We start from the raw sequence: 5,747 nt of genomic DNA on the forward strand, positions 1-5,747 counted from the left end.
AATGAGGCAACTTAAAGAGTTTTAAAAGAGAAATAATGAAGATTTAACAGTGGTGGAGCCCATCTAGTCCTTCAGCTTCACTAGACATGAAGCCAAGAAGCTGTGATTAATTGGAACTCCGGCAAGAGCTAAGAGGAGGATATAGAATTAGGACATAGAAGCATTGTCCTTTTGTAACAGACACTGTCTTCCAAGGTATGGGTCATTTAACTCTATTCTCCTCCATACATCTTGGTGAACAAATGCAAGACCAAGAGAAAATAATCTATTGAAATAATTTTGCCTAGAATAACTTCACTGTTCCTGATATAGTATCTAAGGAGAACCTTAAAAGGGAAGATAAAAGTGCAGTATTTTTTGTTTCCTATCAGCATCTTGTTAGGAAAATATATTTTTGAGCTTAGACAATTCTGATTGAACCAACAAGTGATGGAGTACTTATTTTTGTGGTCACTTTATACACAAGAAGTCTTTTAAGGTAAAAGAAAAAAAATAGCCGAATATTTGTGATCACAGCTTCTAGGGCTGTATTCTGAAGACAAAGTTTTACATTAGATTTCTCCTCATTAACATAAATGTTGTTTCATGGCAAACAAATGCAAGAAGGATATTTAATGGACTCATTAAATATCAATGGCCAATTAAACAGCATGAAAGAAGAAAATGGCAAATAATATTTAATGATTTACTTTGCCAGAAGAAAGAAGGAAAAATATAATTCAAAATCAATTGACTTAAAAGTATGAAGAAAGAGTAGAGAAGAGATATTAGAGAAAATATAGAGTATTGTTTTCTCTCCAGTGGAGTAATGGGTTCATGATCTTGTTTCTTCCACTCTAACCTCACAAGCTACCAAGTGTGTCTCAGGACTGGATTATCCAGTTCAGACAGAAAACTCGTAGAAGAAAGATACTATTTGCAGCAGATGGAGTTGATTTATAACCTTAGACAATCTATCTAATTCTGTTCAAAATTCTCCCCTATCCCAAACTTCTCTCTTTGAACAGTTTTGTTTGCTTTTCCCAAGACTGCCCTTCATTAATTGATTAAAATTTTGAGAGGTCATATCAATACTCTCTGGAGATTGCTGTTTGGTTGTGATTTTTCTGTTTTTTGTTTCTTGTGTTTTTTAACTGAATTTTAAAAGGTTATGCAATTGTTTTACAATTAAATATATCCATCTAATTGTCCAATGCTCCTAGATCGGAGTCACTCCTTCCATCATTCTCAACCAACCCTTTCTTCAAGATTTATTTCCAATTTACCACTTCCTTTATCATATGTGTACATTGAATATTCTAGCTGTACTTGCCCCTTGTTCATTTTTCATTCATTCTATGTCTTTACTATAATTCCTCTCTGGTTTCAACTTCCTGATAGTCATTGTGTTAAACTGTCTATTAATACTTTGAATGGTTTATATGCATTCCATGGACTTTCAATCCTGCATATTCTTGAACTGATGTCAGCTTATATTTCCATAATTGATTCATCTGCAGCAACAATTTGCTGGAGACTGGAGAGGTGAATCACCTAAACAAGATTTTATTCTCATCCATTTGGAAGATTAATCTTTAGTCAAAAAGAAAGTTACAAAAATGGCTTAGAATGTATTCCTAACTACGAATTTTTATAAATGGCTTTGTACAATGGTGTGATTCTTTTATTTTACATGGAATAATATTTTCTACTGCCTATAAGTTTTGGAAAAAGAAGAAAATTAAAATTTATTCCAAAAGAGGAATATGATAAAAATAGAAGACAGATATTATGTTTGTCATATCTCTGATGAATACCCATATTCAAGACTTAAAGTCATATTTCTTACTATGTTAGATAGAGGGAAAACATAAAATAACATATGATAAGGCAACTATTTGTGACTTTTTAAAGTGTACCTTATTAAATGATGAAATTTATTAGCTCACGTTTGGGTTTGAAATTTAGGAGGCTAACCTATTTAACACATTTCTGGAAGGCCCTTACTGAAAAACACAAATTGTGGGTTGTACTATTTCTACACTTTAATGAATGGTTGAACGTGTTTGGCATTAGTGCTGCGTAAATAATTCAACTCTATTGTAACTTGCTCCCTACACTTAAAAATCTTGTAATGTCACTAAGTATCATCAACTTGTAAAATGTCATTTTGACGAATGTGATTTTAAAAAGTTTATTTGAAAAGGAATACACTTTCAGAAGATTAAATGTAGATTATCATTGGTTTGAGAGTGACATTTTTATACCACAGAACCATGTTGTACTGAAGTCCCAGTGTTTTGAAGCACTCCTTAGTGCTTCAAATATTTTTCTGAATTACATTTGACCTCTAAGTCAAGTTTTCCGGGCTTTGGTAGACCAATTATGGATCTATCCTTCAAGGAACTATTTTTTGGCCCACTTATGTTGAAATAAAATCTTTCATTAATCATAGGGGAGGGGTATTAAAAATAATCTTATGACACTTTGTGAACTTGTTCACTCATATGGGCTGGTCATCTATAAGTTGAATGTTTTAATTACAGTACTTTCTCTCAAATTTTGTTATTTCATTCTTCATTTTAAGTTGCCTTGCATTCCACAATTGCTTACTGCTAATACCTGCATCTCAAGGAATTGGGGCCCTGAAATATAGGAAATGAGAAATTGAGGTTGGTCTTCAATTACTATGTGCTGACATGTTGCATGGGCCTTGGTGAGAAGTCTTGCCCCTGTTATCTGATGATGCAGGTAACTGCGACCTGGGATCCTAGGACCCATGGGGACTGCAGAAGGATAATTTTTTTTAGACATCTTAGCAAAATTTGGGTATAATCAATAGGAATGCTTCCGAAATATGGAGAAAAACAGTTTGGGACAAGACAGTTAAAACAATAAACAGAGCAGCAGAGTAAAATGCATTATAGATTAGAGGAAAACATTGTTTTTTACCATGTGGATTCAGAAGACCAAGAACAGTTAGAATGTATCACAAGTTTATACTAAAGACATTGCATTGATACTTTTTATATCTAATATATATTTTAAACCTAATTATTTATATTCCAATTCTATTTATTGGAATAAATAAATATCAATTTATTTGTCAAATTATCAACTAATTCTAGTAAGTTTTACTGTGTGAAATATAAAATCAGCACATATAAATATAAAATATATAATTATATATAATATAATTAAAAGGCACAGGTTTGCATTGTTCTGTTGTAGTTACTGTATCAAAGGCAACTCTGTTTTAAAGTATTATTCCATTATCTCTACCTTAGTGTTTGATAGAGTTAGACCTAAAGATTTACCATTTGTAGATTTACAGCATGGAGGCAAGAGGAAACACTGTGATTAAAACAGTATCAATTTAATGCCTAATAACTAGGAGAAACATATGGACTTCTCCCTCAACTATGAAAATATTTGGTGATAAAAAGGCAGTAGTGTAAGTTCCTGCCTGGTTGGATGATAGACAGGCCAGAACATTAAGTAATCATGCATATGAACAATTTTTTCACCTTCTTGGCTTTAGCTACTTTTGAAATGGAAGGTATAATAAACAATTATATTTTGATAAAATACATTCTAGTCTGAACAGTTCTGTTTGAACTGTTCATCTCTCTATGATCCCTTGTAACCAAGATTAGTTTTGTTCTAGTAAGACAATCTATGCTGTCAGGGTAAGATATTCTGGTTGGTCTGTTCCCACATGGAAGAAGGGTAAAGGCTCAGGTAGACATTTGTGCCAGTAACACCTCATTTGGGAAAATATCAGCTGAAGAAGTTTAGAAGTAGCTCTTAAGCAATGCTTACTTTGAATCCATTAGGTCCACATAGCTAACACAGTTGGATAAATAAGTACTTGAAAAAGCCATCACCTTTGGACCTATCTATAAATAATTGAGAGTGTGATCAAATTCCAAATAAAAAGACTTAAGATAGTCATTGACAAAAAAATTTGCAAATGTGAGCAATTGATTGATCAATATAATTTTTTCTACTATTCACAGAATTTTAGGGAAATAAGATCGATAGCATTGTTAGGAACAATACGGTTTCCTTGTTACAAGTAGGCACCCATAGATATAGGCTTGTATAAAGATTGCATCATTAACTACTTAAATTTAGAGGATACTACATGCTTCAGCAGCACTAATACTCAAATTACAATGCAGAGATTAACATGGCACTTGCACAAGGATAACATGAAAATTTGAGAAGTATTCCATATGTTTCATTCTTCAGATGCAAGAAATGAAAAACAGTTATTAAAACAAAATTACAACTGTAACAATACACGTAATTCATATAATTAAATTCAGTTTGACATCAGTGTATTAAATATTCACCGCAGAAAGGCGTTTACATAGCATAAACTTTACAAAACTTTTCAAATTAGACAACATTGTCATTTTATCCCAAAGAAAAATAATATTAAGACCTAGAAAAAAAGGAATCAAACTGTTTCTATATGGAATACAATCAGAAAGAACACATTAATGAACCTCAATATTATAAAATAATGTAGAATTCAAAGTATATCTAGGAGAAAATAAAATAAATTATGAACATTATGCAAACATAGAATATAGAATATTTTAAAATATACTTTTTCAGACAAGCACCAGAAATATTTTAGTTTCTGTACTACTCATTTCAACAGGTAAGTTAAAATTGTTTCTGATTAAAAAATCACAAACTCTGAAGAAATCATTATACATGTATACAAAAACTATTGAATACATTTTGACATCCAATGCAGGCAATTCACTTGGAAGAATTCTGCGGAATCCATGAAGTTTTACAGTAAAATATTGGTGTTGCTGGGCACATGTGGCTTATGCCTATAATGCTAGCTACACAAGAGGCTGAGATCTGAGGATCATGGTTCCAAGGCAGCCTGGGAAGGAAAGTCTGTGGTACTCTTATCTCCAATAAACCACTAGAAAACTGGAAGTGGAGCTGAGACTCAAGTAGTAGAGCGCTCACCTTGAGCTGAAGAACACAGAAATAGCTCCCAGGCCCAGAGTTCAAGCCCCATGACAGATCAAAATAGAATATATTGCTCTTATTTGGATTGTGAAAATATTTTGTAGGGACACAGAAGATCGACTTGCATTTTTGAAATTTAAGAAACTTAACCCGACCATTAGGACATAGGTGAACAATTTGTACAGCCTTCCACAACTTCATAGAGGTAGTGATACATACTTATCCTTTTGGCAATATCAAATGCAATTTTTTCTATGTTGTTCTCCAGGCCTGGTTTTATATAATGGTTCAACAGAAGGAAATCAAGCATATATTTGCTAGCTCAATTCTCAGCAGCAAGATGTAAGGGGGACAAGAGGCCTTTAGTTGGGCATTGGTATCTGCATCATGATGAAGTAATAAAGAAGTCACTCTGGTATTATTCCACGTATATGCACTGTGCAGGGGTGTCCATTCATCTACAGTTATTGCATGTGCCGCTTGAGACACCAACTCACTGACAATGTCTAATTGTCCACTGTACGCTTCTCGATGAAGATGGGGATACTCATCGTCATCCCTACTATTCACATGAGTGGCCTTTTGGGAAAGAAGTCTCCGCACTGTAGTAAGTCGAATATTTTTGGCAGCCCAATGAAAAAATTTGCTTGGATCCTTCTTCATTTTTTTTCTTGCAATTGTTATCATTCCTTATTTTTTCATCTTGTTCTTCATATTCCTAAGAATTGCCTAACCAGAAACTTTGAGTGCCAGTGGGAATGAGGTGT

General features: G+C 33.2%; 1 pseudogene; it reads left to right on the forward strand.

The window, feature by feature from the left end:
- The first annotated feature begins 4,126 nt into the window (after positions 1-4,126).
- On the forward strand, positions 4,127-4,223 carry LOC122109108 (annotated as a pseudogene).
- Positions 4,224-5,747: the final 1,524 nt, after the last annotated feature.

The sequence above is a fragment of the Dipodomys spectabilis genome, unplaced genomic scaffold (genome assembly GCF_019054845.1).
Source record: "Dipodomys spectabilis isolate Male_0828 unplaced genomic scaffold, ASM1905484v1 ptg000068l, whole genome shotgun sequence".
In the NCBI taxonomy this organism is placed as follows: Eukaryota; Metazoa; Chordata; class Mammalia; order Rodentia; family Heteromyidae; genus Dipodomys; species Dipodomys spectabilis.